This window comes from Protopterus annectens, chromosome 2.part2, assembly GCF_019279795.1.
Source record: "Protopterus annectens isolate FY-2018-M chromosome 2.part2, PAN1.0, whole genome shotgun sequence".
Lineage (NCBI taxonomy): Eukaryota > Metazoa > Chordata > Ceratodontiformes > Protopteridae > Protopterus > Protopterus annectens.
In genome coordinates, this window is record NC_056730.1 from 1,017,529,480 (window position 1) to 1,017,547,969 (window position 18,490).

Sequence of the window (18,490 nt, forward strand, 5' to 3'; positions counted from 1 at the left end):
AGCAAACAAAGAATTCTATTCTTTCATTTGTATGTAACATGGTTAAAAGAAAATACACAGGTGAGTCAAGAAATAATAAATATTCTTTTTTACCTTCAGATTATGCCACAAAATGTTCACAGCATCCTTATCCCCCAAACACTTATACTGGCAATGAGTGGCTTTGATGCAAACCTAATACAACTATCATATGGATGACATCCTTTTAAGATCTGCACATAACTTGAAAATATGCATTTTATTATTTTGTCTGAAACATAACTAAACACTTCTAATCTTGATAATGTATTGTTAGTCAAGGGATTCAATAAAGCCTACATGGTCATTTTTCACCATGTGCACATGGACGCAGAAAGTTTTAGATTCAGTAAGCACCGTGTAGGCGTACACCCCCAGACAAACAAGGTAAATACCATGGCATGCTGATTACAACATAAGCAGCTGAATTACATGCTAATTAATCAATCTAATATGGTGGAGCTATTCAACAAGCTATAAAGCAATGATGTAGACTGCATGTTGGTGTTCCCCGTGAATTCCAAAATGTTTGGAATGCAGCCATGTAACCATCATGCAATAATGCATTAAAGAAAAGAAATGGGGAAGATAAGATAGTGGTAAAATGGGGAACAATCAGAGGGAAGAACAAAGGGAAGGCAATAAAGAATGTGCAGGAGGGAGGTAGGAAAGAACCATAGCTATTCATTTCTTCAACAGAAAAAAATGATAATATATACAGAATATTTGTGGAAATTGGGCTGTCACCTCCAGAGAGAGGGGTGACAACAACACAATCATGTTTTATATCCAATTGGATTGAATCATGTATGTCAAGATCACACATGTGTGAAATGGGAAGCCATATGGGACAATTTTTTTTTCTGGCATAAATATACATTTTTTTTTGAGAGAGAGAGAGAGAGAGAGAGAGGAATGTTGGGAAAGGGATGTAGGTATGTCTGGGTCTGGTAGGTTGGATAGGTGAGGAATCAAGTGCAGACACACAAGACAAGCAAGACAAGAGACAGGGATTGTAATGGACATAAGAGGTCGGTGAACACCATGGATGGGGGTGAGGGTGGAGAGATCCAGGACCCATGGTTGTCAAGCTGGGTGACAGTGAGAATCGAGTCCTCACTCACATGACTGTCATCACTGTCACCTCACTCCACCACTTGCTGGAGCACTTGATGTCTCCTTCTCCTGGTACTACATAAAATGAGGGAGAGCAGCCTGTCCATCTAGTATAGGCATGCACCAACAGTACTGTGCACAACCCTATGCACCAATCCTGGCAATTCGGTGCAGGTGATAAACTCACCACTTCTGCCACTGCTTCCAGAGGGAACCACTGGACTATCCTCTGGAGCAGGACTAATTGAGTGGGCAGGTGGTGCTGTGACAGCAGAGGTGGTGCTGCCAGGTTGGCTCCCAGATATGCTGGGCAGCAGTACTGTATCCAGTGGAGTTGGGGCAGGTAGATCCAGTGAAACAGGCCTACCCAGCTGTGCTGTGGAGCATTTTGTGATGTGGGGCACGTGAATGACATGGACACATTTTGATGACGTAATAAAATAAAACAAAAAAATATATAAATAAATAAATGTATGTACTTTCTGTAGTTGATACTTATACAGATGCGGGATGTCTGCAGTCCTAAATTCCTTGATCCAATGGCCGAGGTTTCCCTCTTCCTCTGCTGGAGGTCATTGTAGTGATGCCTACATAATCCACCAGTGTGGGGGATACCAGTGGCACTGGTTACAGCCTGGACCAAACTATCTCAAGCCTCTGACTTATACTGGGACCTAGAATAGTTCCCCCTGCACTAGCCCTGCACTGTGGTGTTTCACTAGGAGTCCAACAAAAATCTTGGACTCCTGGATACCCCATTTCTGAGCCCTAAATCTCACACCCTCTCCACGAACACCTGCCATGTCTACCATGGATCAAGAGTAATGGAGACTGATGGTTTCCCACCAATTCAACTTATTGCATTTACTGAGAGTATGCACACTGTTTGAAAATGTTGTACACTGCTTACATCATGCAAATACGGTGCTCAGCAGTGTGCACCCCGAGCCCTGTGTTTGTGTGATGGTAAGCAGTGTGCAATAGCAGCAAGTGGTGAGAAATTACACAGCCAGTTGTGTATGTGTTAGCCAAATATGAAGGCCATGCCAGTCCAGATAGCAGAATTATACTTACAGGAATATAGTACACAGTATACCCACAGTCATACATTTGATAATAATGTGATAATACATAATAGGAATTGTGACAAAAGTAAAAGTGTATGGAATATGCTGTGTTTTAACCTAAAACCATGTCTATGGTAGTCCTACACTTACACCTGTTGGCACAAGATGGTTGAGAAAACACTTGCCTATGTTGCAGTTCACTGCTGTTAGGGTCCTGTCTGTTTCCTGGAGAGCCTAGTTGTCCAGTTTGCGCACTGCTGTGGTTTGCATAAGCCATATAGACCCAGCCAAACCTACCATTCATTTTTCTCCATTTCCCACAAACACTGGCCATAAAAAAAAAACAAGAGAGAGAGAAAGAAAAGGATTTGACCCAAGTACCATCTGACCCCAAAAAGGAATGTATCAGTGCAAGTGCATTAACATGTGCTGCCATAGAGTCATTTAAGTAGCAGGTGTGTTTCATAGATGCAATACTAACTGTCAGACTTTAGCAATGCAGCTTGTGTTTGCGCACTGCTTAGCTATGTGCAAACATATGTATCTCACCTGCGTATACATTTTGCTAATCATTGAGCAAACCCAATGCTTGCTGTGCTATGGAAAAGTACATATTATTAAGTATTAATGCTGTTTATTGCCCATTTCATATGTATGACATGACATTACATGCGGAAACATTAAAAAATGAAGGCCCTATCTCACACTATGTCACATATTTACAATACAGCAATGTGTTGCCCTCCCAAGCACTGCAACCCTGGTGTCTCAGTACTTTTTCCACATATATATATCACTTACACTACAGAAAATTATATCAAATGTTGTGTTATATGCAATGCACATCATTCTTCTAACATGCAGAACTACAATTATTGACCTAGAAGCCTAACAAGGTTTATTTGCAAGGCTAGGGAAGGGATCAGAATGGAGCCACTTACCAACGGAATTCCCCTAGGATCTGTGTTGGGCCTTCAACTGTGTGGAAACTACTTCCCTGAATCCCAGGCAACAGTAGATGGCCTGTGGTTTACCACATTTGCAGATGACTATTAATTGGATGCACTCATATAGATTCCCCCAATGATGGTAACATATTACAGAAGGGGCTGACAAATGATTGGTGCCAAACTCACAGACTGAACCTTTGAGTATCATACAAAAAGCATAACTGTCAACAGTTCTCTACCTATTATCTTCAAAGAACAGGTCATAACACACTTGTCAAGGCCAAAAAGACAACCTATTTGGGGCCGAATAACATCACAGGCTGCTTACTAAATGGTCTAAAGCAAGAGTTAGCAGAACCACTGGATAGTCTCTTCAACTACAGTCTAAGTACTGGCTTTGTCCTGGCAGAGTGGAAAACAGAAACTGCAATCCCCTTGCACAGAGGGGTTCTGTCAACCAACCATGGGAACTATACATCTATAAGCCTGACCAGTCTTGTCTGTAAGAACATAGAGAGAATCATCTTGGATCTTATCAACAAGGACATTGGTGACTTTGAAACTCTTCACCTGACCCAGTTTGGATTTGTTAAGGGAAGATCATGCCATTAAACCTACTAGAATTCTTCAAGAGTGTCACCAACACCCTGGCTGAAGGCAAATCAGTACATACTGCCTATCTCAACTTGGCCAAGGGTTTTGACACAATCCCCCACTCAGGCATCATTGTGAAACTCACCCAACTGGTAATTAACCAGTATGTCATTAGATGGGTAACCAACTGGCTCACCAACAGAATGCATACAGTCATAGGTGGGGATTCCACCTCTACTAGCAGACCTGTTACCAGTGGTGTTCCACAAGGGTCTATGATGTGCCCTCTATTGTTTAGAATGTATTTCACAGAAAATCAGATGAAAACAGATGGCCTGTGGCTCACCAAGTTTGTTGAAGACTGCAACTGGGTGCAATCATTGAATTCCTAAATGATGTAAACATACTGCAAAATCAGCTTACATACATCATTGATTGCTGTTAAAGCCACAGACTTAAAGTTAACCCATAAAATGCACTAGTATCCCTTTCGGCAAAGGAGAAGTCCCTGCAAATTACAGTATTAATAATACCCCTGTTCCAACCCAATGGCTAGAGATTTGGGAATGCAGGTTGATAACAAACTCAGCTTTGATTATCATGTGTCCACAGTGGTATGGAAGGCCTTTTAAGTTGCACACCTCATAAGTAAGGGCATAGTATCCAAAACTAAGGATGTTTTAACTCCGCTGTACTCGTCCCTCATCAGACCAATCATAGAGTACAATGCACCCTTTTGCATTTACCTCACCAGACACCTGCAGCAGTTGGAGAGACCTCAGAGGTTTCTCATTAAGAAAATCAAGGGACTTCTAACACATTACCTACATGGACAGACTGAAGGCTCTGGTACTGTACTCTGTATCATATAGACTGCTGAGAGGTGAGCTGTGGCTGGCCTACTGTGTAGTCTCAAACTCTGCCTTAATGGAAATGATGCATCTCCACAAATCAAATGGGACAAGACTCACTCACTCTAACGACCTTAACCTAGCCTGCAACATCAACTGGACATGCTGGAGAGACAGATATGTCTCCTAGAGATTACCACTCCTATGGAACAAACTCCCAATTCACAGGAAACTGAGCTCCTCAATGACCCTATTTAAGTGTAACTTGGACAAATGGATGGGAAATCATAAAATTACCCTGGGGGTTTCACCTATGTCACTGTTAGATGGGAGTACCAGTGCTGCTCATGGATTCACAAATATGGACTACATATCTTGGTCTATAAGGGAACAATGGTACAACCTGGCTAGGCTTGAAAAGGCCCCAGGGCCATTAGCCTAGTAATCTCCTATGAACCTATGAACCTAGGGTCATTATTGTAGTAGCCTCATAGGAACTTATGAAGGTATGAATCTATGCATACCTGCTAGCATCTTGTCTTGCACATGCAGCCTTATAAAAGTCAGACTTGTGCTGTGGTGTTTGCATTAAGTACTGTGTTCTGCAGTCTGTGTACTTAGGTAGGGCTTTTATTCTCACTGCAGTCAACTGCGTGTTTGTGTGTGTGTGTGTGTGTGTGTGTGTGTGTGTGTGTGTGTGTGTGTGCGTGCATGCGTGTGTATGTATGTGTGTGTGTGTGTGTGTGTGTGTGTGTGTGTGTGTGTGTGTGTGTGTGTGTGTGTGTAGGGGTCCTCCAGGTGAAATTGGTGTGTGAGTGTCTGCATGGACACAGCCAAGCTCTGTGCTAGCTTTGCATCTTGGTTTGTCGGACAAGTATGAGCTGTGCATGGTAGAGGTGGCAGTTCATTGTTGTCATCCCTGACCATGAAAACTGGCTCTGCCAGGAGTTGCACTGGCACCTCCACAGCCCAAAGTCAGATGCAGTGCTGCTACCTGAATGTGGCTGATGTTTGCTGGATGAGCTCCCTTCATGGAGATGCCCAGGACCATGGCCTGTCATGTCTGTCATGTCTGGGTGTGAACAGCACACTCACTGTCAGAACAGTGGAGGTACTGCCACTATGGAAGAGTGGTCGGGCTTGGTCATGTAGGCCAAAAGCAGATGATGTGGCTGGCCAAGCCCATGAGAATGCTGTTCCCCTCCCAGCAGATGTTCTATTACAGATACTGCTTGTTCCATGACAGACACTCCTCAGTCCATCACAGACACCCCTCGTTCCAAAGTGTCATTCATCTGATCCAGTGAATTGGCAACACGGTGGAGGCAGTTACATATGTCAGACTATGTCACATCCACATCCCTGAGCATTTGTCTTGCGCACCTATGGTAACATGCCTGTGCCTTCATGGTGGCCCTAAACATACCTTGAATGGCATGGGAAGTGGCATTAGGCTCCTCCATGCACCACTATCAATCCTCTTGTGTGGCACCTTGTCCCCACTTTGGCTATGGCCAGACTCAACAGGCAGTGAAATCACAGTAGCCACATTTCCCTGATCAGTATCCTTGCCCTCCACCTGTCCAATATCTGTGGGCTCAGTAGACTGGGTATGTGTAGGCTTACTGGCTGTGTCTGATGGAAATGCAGGGGATGGCTGTATAACAACCTCTATGTCAGATTCAACCTCTGCACCTCCTGACTGTGCCTCAGTTTGGTCACCATCATCATCAAAGTCTGCTGATACACTGACATCAGGTGGCAGAGGCCCCACACTCCCACTGTCATGATCACCTGTGATAAAAAGCAAGAAATACAGGAATACATTAATACCTGGACTTCTATAGTGCAATATATGGTAACAAACTAACAGTTCTGCCACTATTACAGACATACAGTGATACACACAACAGGCCTGAGATCAAAACCACACACTACAATATTTCTTTAAATTGATAAGCAATACTGACATAAAAATATTTGGCTTACCATCTGCAGAAGACATACTGCTCTGTAGGCCAGATGGTCCTGGAAGAAGTAAAGCAAGAGGTAAGGGCAACATCATCACAATTAACAGTAACACAGGGGGTAACAGACTTACTCCTTTATATGTGTGCGTTAACTCTACTTTTCTCAATTACCAGTAACACAGGGGTAATAGATTTACCCCTTTATATGTGCATTAACTCTACTTTCAACAAGAATGTCCCTGACAACTCCAACCTAAGCTTATAACTGTAGCAATCTTCAATCCTCCTAAACAAAAAGACATGTGACACAGAATTAATGTATTAATTTCAATTGTTTTACTATATAACAGTATTCAACTGTTCAGATAACAAAGCCTACCTGGAAGCTCCTCCTAGGACATGCTTGCTGTCTCAGAAGGTGTTGTGCCCACATCCAGGACATTCAGTAGTGCGTTCTCATGGGAGCTGTCGAGATCTTTGATACTGGCCAGGAACTGTTCACTGGGGATCAGTGGTGGTTCCCTAGCAAACCCTCCCCTGGTAACCATTTGGTCATGTCCCACTGTAGCTGCTCACCTCCGTGCAGATGTGATAATGTCAGTGGCCCTATGGCGCATCTGTTCATACTTTCTGCCATGGTCACCAATGGCACTGACATCCTGGACAATCTATTGCCATATTTGCATCCTACATGCCATGTCTCCCCATCTTGTTTTAAAGAGAAAAGCACCATGTTGCCTAAACCCATCAATGATTATTTGGTTTTCAGCATCGGTGAAGGGGGGGGGTATCCATGGACTGTCACACCTGAGTGGCTTAGGTGTCCTTAGGACAAAAGAATTGTGATACACCTATCACATAACTACAAAATATCTGTTTCCAGATAAAACAGAAAAGGTAGCCAGTCAATATTATCCACTGGAGAAATATAAAACAGTCTAGAGATGTGAAATCCTAAGAACAGGCAGGATGCAAAACGAGGAGAGTAACAAAAGCAACATATCCTTGTTTGTGCCATAACAGTAACTCATATTTTCCCCCATATAGCTAATAAAATAACTTTGAAATGCTAAAAGTGCTATCAAAGTACCTATCCCAGAAAAATTGGCAAATATTTATCACACAGCATTCCATAGTCATGTATTGGCAATGATGTGTACCTTTGAAATGGCTTGACAAATATGTGCATGGCATCAGTACACTTCTAATTAATGCATACAGATAAAAGTGTAAACGCCTTTGCTTCACATTATTTTGAAATACATTCCAGCATATGCAGTTTGTAGGTGACAAAATGGGAGCATACCTGCTGAAGTTCAGTACTCCTCTGTACAGATATATCCTGAAGAAAAGAGTGCTTTTGCAGTCTTCCAAACACATACAACTCTCCTCACCATCAGTCTGGCTAGCTACATGGTCGCTCTTTTATATTGTGTAGATTATTAATAGATTGCATCTGTCTTTGTCTGTGTTTCATAGATGCTAATTACAGCATAAGCAGCTTAACTGCATGCTAATCAACCAATACAACACAGCAGAAATATTCAAAAGCTATAAAGCATTCAGATTTCAAAACTTTTGGAGTACAGACACAGAAAGACTAGACAGACAGAATGTTAGGGGCTGCTGCTTTAATCCATTTGTATGTGTTACAGGCTGAAGCCAATGCTGCTGATGCCAATAGGCCTAGGCCAAGAAGGAGAAGAGTTTTAAGGCCTCATTCTACTTTTCACAACCTACATGACATGGAAATTGTAGAATGCTACAGGGTAGTTAGGGAGGATCTATAGTACATGATCGAACAGTCAAATGTTCGAACACGTAATAATTGACCCCTAAATATCGAACCATCAGAATGTCGAACGGTTCAATGGAGATCTCCTTACAGTGCAGACATGAAAGATTTCTATTGTCTGCACTGTAGTGTGATCTCAGAGTTGGTATATTTAAGTAGTGGGGGGTGCAGGGGGGCTGGCCCCTGCTTAGAGCATTTTAATGGTTTGTTTGGGTTTTTTTTTTTTTTTGCCATTCGACATTATGGCGTTTCGATATTTAGGGGTTGATTATTATGTGTTTGAACATTTCACTGTTCGATCACATAATATAAACACGTTAGGGACATACTGCAGGAACTCTAAGACCTCTGCTGTCCTCAACTCAGAGCCAGAGCCAACTGAGGGGAACCCATCACAGTGGAAATTAAGGTATATGTAGCCCTTAGAATCTTAGCTACAGGTACCTTTCAGAGACCAACATGGGACATACTGGGGGTGTCACAGGCATCAGGATCTAAGATCCTTCACCACTTCCTGGCTGCTATTCTCCAACATGACAGTGAGCACTTATATTTTCCTCCATAGTTCTGAGGAGAGAGCCAGAAATATGCAACAGTTCTACCGGGTAGCACACTACTCTGAAGTACTGGGTGCCATGGATTGCACTCATGTAGAAATTAAGACACCACCTGGGGAACAGGGTAGTCTCTACATTAACAGAAAGAACTACCACTCTATCCACTGCCAAGTCATATGTAATGCTAAGAGAATCATTCTGAATATGGGTTCTGGCAACCCTGGCAGTTACCACTACTCACATATCTGGCACACCTCCCAAGTGTACCAGAAGTTTGCTAGGGGGGATATCCCACAAGGCCAATTACTGGGGGATGCAGGCTCTGCACTGGAACTGTGGCTGATGACACCCACAGAAGAATGCCATAATGAGGACCACACTCAAACCAGAAATGTCACAGAGCATGTGTTTGGGCTGCTGAAGTTACAGTTCTGGTGCCAAGATACATTTCAGGGAGCACTGCAGTACAGTCCACATCCCTGTAGAAAAATCTTCACAGTATGTGCCATGCTACACAATAGAATACTGAGAAACGGCTGTAGCAGGATCAGCAAGGGGAAGGGGCACACATCCCGCCATCATTGCCAAGGTCACCACAGTCACAGGCAGATGAGGAGTCAGTGGGTGGACCACCAGCTGTTGTGGGTGCAGGCAGACATAGGTGTGCTTAGTATGCCATTGCATTGGCTTAATAGACAATGCATAGCACAGTCACTCACCACCTAGGGGCCTATAACCTTCCTCCTACTCACAAACATATAGTAACATTGATGCCAGGCAACTCACACAAGCTTTACTTAACCATGTATTGGCTGTGTACTGCTTGCATCAGACAGAGTCATCCCCGAACTAACACTGTGGCAACTGTTACATTTACAAGGTAAGTCCTGAACCTGGAGTGTATTGTTTAATATTATGGCATATCCTTGTATTTCATCACTTGGTACAGTAAGCAAGTAAAAGGTGTGAAATGTGTACAAAAATTGCCTTAACATGTAACAGCAGATACTTGTTTGACCTATATGTGTACATTAGTAAGTAGTAGGCCTGAGGCATTAAAGATTCAGACATACATACCTCTCAAAAGCACTGATGATCAGTGTATGCCCTTAGTTTAGCACCATATGTTTCTACTGGAAAATCATTAAAGAGAGAAGTTGGAAAGTAATGACACACATTTCGGTTTCTGACTTTACAACCCTCACAAGATCAAACAACAGGCAGGAGGCAAAACAAGGAGAGTAACAAGAGCAACATATCCTTGTATGTGCCATAGCAGTAACTCACCTTTGTCCCTCCTCTCACAAAAAGAACAATCCATTCTTGTTTGTACCATAACAGTAACTCACCTTTGCTCCCCCAAAAGAGCAGTCTATGCTTGTTTATACCATCCAACCTTCTCCTCAGTTATTGGCAACTCCATATCATATTATTTCCAGTTAATATCCCCAAACATTTTAAGGACAATAATATAGAATGGCTTACACACTGCATGAATCAGAGTACTGATCAGATAACTGATGAATGATCAAGAACCACAAAAGGGTAAGGCAGAGATGTATATTTGCAAGCAATAATCATAACAGGTTGTGTGAGCACTAAGTGCACTATGTCCAACTATAATAAATATAATAAATATAGTAGATGTACAAATAAGAGTTTATGGTTTGATATCAGTGCACATTCTGTTTAAGTTAGTTGTGTCAAGAATGACTTCAGTTTTTTGCTGCAAAGCTGTTTGTGTGGCAAAGAGGGATAAGGCACCCATCCTGTTTTCTAAAGGTGCATTGGAGTAAGAGTTGAAATCCAGACCCATGTAGAAATATCTCATATGTACTAACATTTTCTACTGTATATGCCATATATTGCTTTTCCTCATTTCAACTATTTATCCCTTTTTTCTTTCTTTCTTTTATGCCACTGTTTGTGCAAAGTACCACTTAGCAGAAACACAGGAACCAGAGAAAAAAGAATGTGAGGTTTGACTGTTCTTACCCCATTTGTGTGAATGCAGCAGTGTGCAAACTAGATCACCCAGAAGGTAGACAGCTAAAAAGAGAAACCGGACACATTCAATTAGTGCTATTAGGCACCATGCAAACCCAGTGAGTGAGGTTGCTTGACAGTTAACAGCGAGACCTTAACAATGATTACAGTACAATAGGGGATGTCATATAATTAGTCTTGTAGCAGAAGGTATAACTACAGGGCTGGAGCACAGATGGTCCTGAGCCCTAATACAGGGTGTGCAACTTTCTTTCACTGTTGGGACATTGCAGTTTATAGCAATGAACTAAAAAATGAACAGCTGTTACTTCAACTCTCTTGTGGTAACAGATATAAATGTAGGATTGTAGTACACAAAGTCCTGGGTTTGAATGCAACATGTTCCATTTACTTCTACTGTTGTTCCACTTCCCATTATAGTTACACTCACTTATAACACTTGACATAGTGTAGATGATAATTATATGTATGAGGGCTGAGACACTAATATTGTGTCAGTTATTTATTTATTTGTTTATTTATATATGTATTGTCACATTTATTATCAAATATATGACTGTGGGTATACTGTGTACTATGCTCCTGAAAGTATATTTCTGTTATCTGGACTGGCATGGCCAGCTGCATTTGAACCCAGTACCATCTGGCCCCAAAAAGGAGTGTATCTGTCACCAAGGCCCTGGATGGGAAGTCAGTACAAACAGTTTACTTTGACTTGGCCAAAGCCTTTGACACAATCCCCCACTCAGGCATCATTGAGAAGCTAACACAACTTGGCGTAAATCCCTATCTCATCAGGTTGGTGGCCAATTGGCTCACTGATAGGACCCACAAGGTCAAAATAGGCACCTCCACCACTGTCAGCAGACCTGTCACTAGTGGTGTTCCCCAGGGATCTGTCCTGGGATGCCTATTGGCATCTACTTCTCAGATGTCCAGGCAAAGGCAAAAGTCCTGTGGCTGACCAAGTTTGCAGATGACTGTAACCTGGATGCTGTCATTGACTCCCCAAATTATAACATGCTGCAAAAGGGTCTCACAGCAACATATGACTGGTGCCAAAGTTATGGCCTTAACTTAAACACAAAAAAATGTATTATCATACCATTTGGCAAAAACACAGCCCCTACTGATTACTACATCAGTGGTAACCCCCTAAGCACACAACCTGTGGTGAGAGACCTGGGTACACAGATTGACACTCTCACATTCAACCATCATGTAGTGGTAGTGGTCAGAAAAGACTTTTACTTGGCTCATCTCATAAATAAAGGGATTGCATCCAGAAAAAAGGAGGTTATCACCTCTCTGTACTCCTCCCTCATCAGGCCAATAACTGTGTAAAATGCCCTGTTTGGTATGTACCTCTACAAACACCTGCACCAACTGAAAGGCCACAGAAATACCTCACAAAGAGAATCCATGGCCTCCAATACATGTCCTATGTGGACAGACTAAAATCACTGTTTACTGTCCATTTCCTTTGTGTGACATGAAATTACATGCAGAAACATTAAAAACTGAGGGTCTATCTAACTATATGTCACATATTTAAAATACATATATGTGTTGGAACCCCCCCAAACACTATAATCCCACCGTCTCAGTACTTTTCCACACATATATCAACCACACTACAAAATGTAATATAAAATGTTGTGTGCTATGCAATGTACACCAATCTAATAACATGCAGAACTACTGACCCATACACCTAAAAAGCCTTATCTACAAGGCTAGTGCAGGAATCAACACGGACCATATCCACAGGGACATAGGTGACATTCAACACACTTGACCCTACCTGTTTTGTTTTTTTCAAGGGTAGATCTTGATTATCGACCCTTGTGGACTTCATGGATACTGACCCCAGATACCTGCAAGAGGGATAACAGGACATACTGCCTATGTTGGCTTTTCCAAGGCCTTTGACACTATCCCCCATTCATGTATCATGTGGAGATCTTCCATCTGGGAATTAGGATGTACAGTACTAGATGGATAGCCAACTGAATCAATGACAGAATGCACACTGTCAAAGTTGGGGACTGCACCTCTACCACTATCCAACTCACCAGTGGAATACGGCAAGGATCTGTGCTGGGCCCTCAACTATTTGGCAAATACTTCCCTGAAGCACAGGCAACAGTAGAAGACCTGTGGTTTACCAATTTTGCAGATGACTGTTAACTGGACACACTCATATAGAATCTCCCAATGATGGTAATATATTACAGTAGGGGCTGACATAGACTGTTGATTGGTGACAAACTCACAGACTGAACTTTAAGCATGCAATGACTCTTTGTCACCTTTGTCAATGAAGTACCCATGCTAGTTATGATATATATAGCACCCCCCAAGCTCAAACACAGTGCTATGAGACTTGGGAACACATGTTAATAGCAATCTACATTTCCATCACTATGTGCCTATAGTGGTGACACACACAATCTGTATTGCACACACATGGTAGTCATACCTCTGCTGTACTCTACTCTTATCACAGCAATAATATAGTACAGTGCTCACATCTCTCTGTACCTCACCAGACATGCAGCAATTAGAGAGAACACAGGGTTGTGACTGGTAGACTCCTAGGCCTCCAAACATGATAGCAGAGCAGAAGTGTGCACAGTTACTGCTCCAATGCCATGCAATTACAGTATTTTGATACTTGCTCATGCCTACACATCTATTCTATACAGGTCTCCCAATCTCTGGATTCCCCCATGGCTTGCTAATGTCATCTACTATAAGTTCACCTGCACTCCTGTATAAATCAGACTTGTGCTGTGGTGCATGCATTAAGTACTGTATTTTGTCATCCATGTATTTAGATAGAGGACCTGTTCTCACTGTAGTCAACTGGGAGTGTGTGCAAGCTGTTGCTTGACATTACATAGAGCATTTCAGACCAGCATGTGGGACACTGTTATCTTCTCCTCAACAGACACTGCTGATGTCATCAGTTATAAAGTGTAGTCTGATACACTCCAAGTCATACTTTAGCTGTGGTGCTTACATAAAGTACTGTGTTCTGTAGTCTGTGTACTTAGATAGGTAGGTGTTCTATTCTTATTGCAGTCACCTAGGTGTGTGTGTGTGTGTGTGTGTGTGTGTGTGTGTGTGTGTGTGTGTGTGTGTGTGTGTGTGTGTGTGTGTGTGTGTGTGAGTGAGAGAGAGAGAGAGATGTTGTTTGACATTATAGAGAGCATTTTACACTAGCATGTAGGACACTGTTATCTTTTTCACAACAGACACTGCTGATTTCATCAGCTATATCATATTTCCCACCAGGGCAGGGTCAGAGACTGGCCTGAGGGCCAGGTAGAAGTCACATCATCCTCTTGCTGAGAAAGCCCTGCGGTCTCTCCAGCTAATACATGAGTCTGGTAAAGTAGATGTAAAAAAGAGAATTATACTCTATTAGTGCTTTAATGAGGTTTGATTATAGTGCTGTCATACAATCCTAAGATCTCAATACAATGGCATGAATTATGATGGACACAACACAGGCTTTCAATAGCAGTGTGGATAGCAGTGTGGACACTTGGTGGTCAAAGTTCAGATTGCTATCTAAATGTGTTCCCAGTGCTTGCATCACTGGGTTTCTGCATGGTAGGACTGTTGTCAATGCTGTGATTAACATGGAACTCCACTTTTCACACAGACACTACAATCACACATTTCTGCATTTATTTGTACATAGTGTGCCTTTGTCACCCTTCAGTAGTATGTGTTAGCTCCTCCTATATTATGTTATCACCATTGGTGGACTCAGTAATTGCACACAATATGCAAGAATCAGTAAACTTGGTAAGCCAAAAGCCATATACTTAAGCCTGAACTGTTGAGAAATACAGTGCAAACAATGAAGGGCCAAACACAGATCCCTGGGGTTTACCAGTGATACAGGTTGATTCCCCATATTTTACATGATGTATTCTGTCAGTGAGCCAATTGTTTACCCATCGACTGACATAAGGTTTAATCTCCAGCTTAGGAGTTTTCACACTGATACCTGCATGTGTGGTTGTTTTAAAACCCTAGCCCAGATCACAATAGGCAGTATGCACTGTCTTACCATCAACCAGGCCTATCAGATGGAATCAATGTGCTCATGGCCAGCCTAAGGCATAGGTGAACTAGGCAAACGCCTAGGGCGCCATATATGTCAGCCTCCTAAAAGGCACAATTTGTGTTTATTTGTTTATTTTAATTAATTTACTTTTCTTATTATGCAAACAAATATAAGTAAATTAATTAAAATAAATAAATAAACTATAGGGTGCCAGAATCATAAGGTGAGGGAGAAGGGCAAGCGCCCTCTCACTTTTATACCTACAGCTTGGCCAGAAGGAAAAAAAAATCTTCACTCCACGGTAGTGGAGTCTTCTCCTTTAAGGAGGAACATGCATGTGTCATGTACATGCCAGCGTGGATGTAAAGATGTTTTACAGTTGTGCGAGGAAATTAAACTAGCACTTCATTTACAAGAGGGGTTAATTCTATGTGTACGTGTGTTGCCATTCAGTTTAAAAAGAAGGTTAGTGTATCTGTGAGTCTGGGAAATTTAAACCGGGCTTCTGTATGCAAGAGAAACTGTGTGTGTGTGTGTGTGTGTGTGTGTGTGTGTGTGTGTGTGTGTGTGTGTGTGTGTGTGTGTGTGTGTGTGTGCGCACGCGCATGTGTGTGTGTGAGACTGTGTATATGGAATTTAAATTAGTTGTTCTCTTTGTTTGAGAGATAAAGTGGGTGCGTTACTGTGTGAGAGAGTAGGTGTGTGTATGAGAGATAAGGTGCATGTCTGTGTTGTATGAAAGAGTAAGAATGTGTGGAATTTAAACTAGTTGGTAGTTGTATGAAAGAGAAGGTATGTGTGTGTTGCTTTGTGAAAGAGTAGGTATGTGTGTGTATTGCTATGTGAGAGAGTAGCTGTGTGTCTGTGTGTGTGTGTGTGTGTGTGTGTGTGTGTGTGTGTGTGTGTGTGTGTTCAACATACTTCTCAACCGTCCTCATACATTTTTTGGTTCTGTGTAAATCACAGAACTAAAGTCACCTAAATAATGATTTTATATACATATATATATATATATATATATATACATATATATATATATATATATATATAGCTGTAAGTATCAATCGCCCCCAATTAAAAATCTTTTTCATCATTTGAAACAGTGTGAGTCCCAAATTAAAAACAATGTACAAATTTCTTTTTGGTTTGACAGAAGCATCCAGTGGGGAAAATCTGCTTTAGACATAACTGTAGTATGGATGCAAGGAACAATTCATGAAATTACAGACAAGCAAAACATGACTGTGAAAATCCAAGATAATAGTGGAATGTTTACTGTTACTGGTGTTGATACTGTTCCAAAAGGCAAGCCCTTCTTGACCAAAGCTAGATGTGAACGTTAATGTTCATTTTAATTATTTCATTTAAGTTTTTTTTTATCTGTGGCAGTGGATTTATCCATTGCAGATCTCTTTCAGTCAGTCATAACAAATAAGTTAAAACAGTATATATACATTTATAAAAATAAATACAGTACAACAAAAGAAAAAAAATGAAAACAATAGTACAAGTCTAGCAACTGATATAATAACGAAGTGAATGTTAAATGCAACGTATAAATGTATAGTGTTTACACTCCTATAGTGTAGCAAAAATGTATATGGAGTTAACTTTTATTGCTGGTTGATATAATGGTTAAGGTTTTTACCTCAGAGTCAAAAGGTACAGGGTTTGATTCTTGCTTCTAAATGGGAAATTAACTAGTCTCAAAATAGCCCACAGGAGTAGTTAGACTAGTACATGTTCTAGCAACTTTCTAGGTTAAAGTGCAATATTTAAAATCTAGCCCTATTTTTTCAGCCATTACATCAACATCATGTTAGGCTTTGTCCAGATTTCTTGCACTAAGAGGTTGAGAGGTATGCATACCTCTCAACTGTCCAGATTTGTGCCTCATATTTTTGGCCTATTCCTCATAAAATTTGTGGTTTTCTGGCAAATCACTGAGGATTTGAATAACGAAATGTCATACATTTGAGTTTCAGCCTTCATTTTCTTCCGAAAATGCATGCTAAGACAAATGCTGTTCTAGCAACTTTCTAAGTCTATAAGAGCAATATTTATAATCTGCCCCTGTTTGGAGGCCTTTGACCCCCCCCATTATTTTAGGCTTTGTTCAGATTTCTTGTGCTAAGAGGTTGAGAGGTATGGATGCATGGTATGTAATGCCCTAGCTGCCGATTATTTGTTGCATGTTAAAGGTGGATAGGTGTTCTGCCTTCCTTAGTGTGCCCTCCTTTGTAGAAGATGCCTATTAACTATGAACATGCCAGTTTCTCAGTCATTCTCTATTGCAATATTACCAGTGCACCAATTTTTTATTTAATATAATGTATGCAATTAATTCTTCAAGGGCAGCAAGTACTGAATTTGGAGATGAAATACAAGTGTAAAGTTGTTTGCCAGTAACATCCTCTTCATTAGTTACAAATATCTTTAATGTAGGATTATTCAGATGAATTTTACTTCTGCAGAGATTGTGCTTATTCACTGATAGTAGTGGGTTGTAATGACAGACGTTTGATGGGTCTTTTATGGTTAAAATGTTCTGAAATAGGCAGATTTGTCATTATTGGTACATTTTGTTTCATTGCTTACTGGGAAAATGTTCAAAACTACAAATTTAAAACAATCTAACAAGTGTAAAGCTTTTCTATGTGCAACTAGCAGGTTTTTGTTTATCAAATGGCACACTATGTTGTAGAATCTGAAAGCAGTGTTAGTAGTATAACTGCCTTTGGTGCAGAAGGCTGTGGATTCTACTCCCACATCATGTAGATGGAGTGCTGGTATTGCAGTGCCCATATGATTGTTGATTATTTGGTGCATTATAAGGGGGGGTAGGGGTTCTATACTCCTGAGCATGTCATTTGTATGAGATGCCTAACGACTATGAACTTGTTAGTCATTTCCTATTGCAATATTACCAACTTACCAATTTTTTATTGTAATATAGGCAATTAATTCTTCAGGGGAGGCAGGCATTGAATTTGTAGATAAAGCATTGATATGCAAAGTTTGCCAGTAGCAACCTCTTCATTAGTTACAAATTTCTTTAATGTGGAATTCAGATGATTTTACTTCTGCAGAGATTGTCCATATGGAGTAATATTGGTGGATTGTAATGAGAGAAGTCTTGCGTGGCCTTTTATTGGTTGAAATTTTCTGAAATGGGTAGTTATTGGTTGATACATTTTGTTTCATTGCTTATTAAAAGAATGTTTAAAACTACAAATTTAGAACACATTCTAACAATTGGTGCTGTATTATATAAGGAATATAAGGTGAATCAAAGAACAAATACATGTATGCATGTCCCTAAAAATGTGTGGAAGGAGTCTGTTTTGAAAACAGTACAAAGGTAAGCTTAATTTTTCCACTGGCCAAATGCATTTTCTATGAATGTAGGTTTTTATGCCATTTCACTGAATGTGAGTTTCAAGGTCAGATAAGTTTACTGCTCATACTAAGTCTGTTTTCA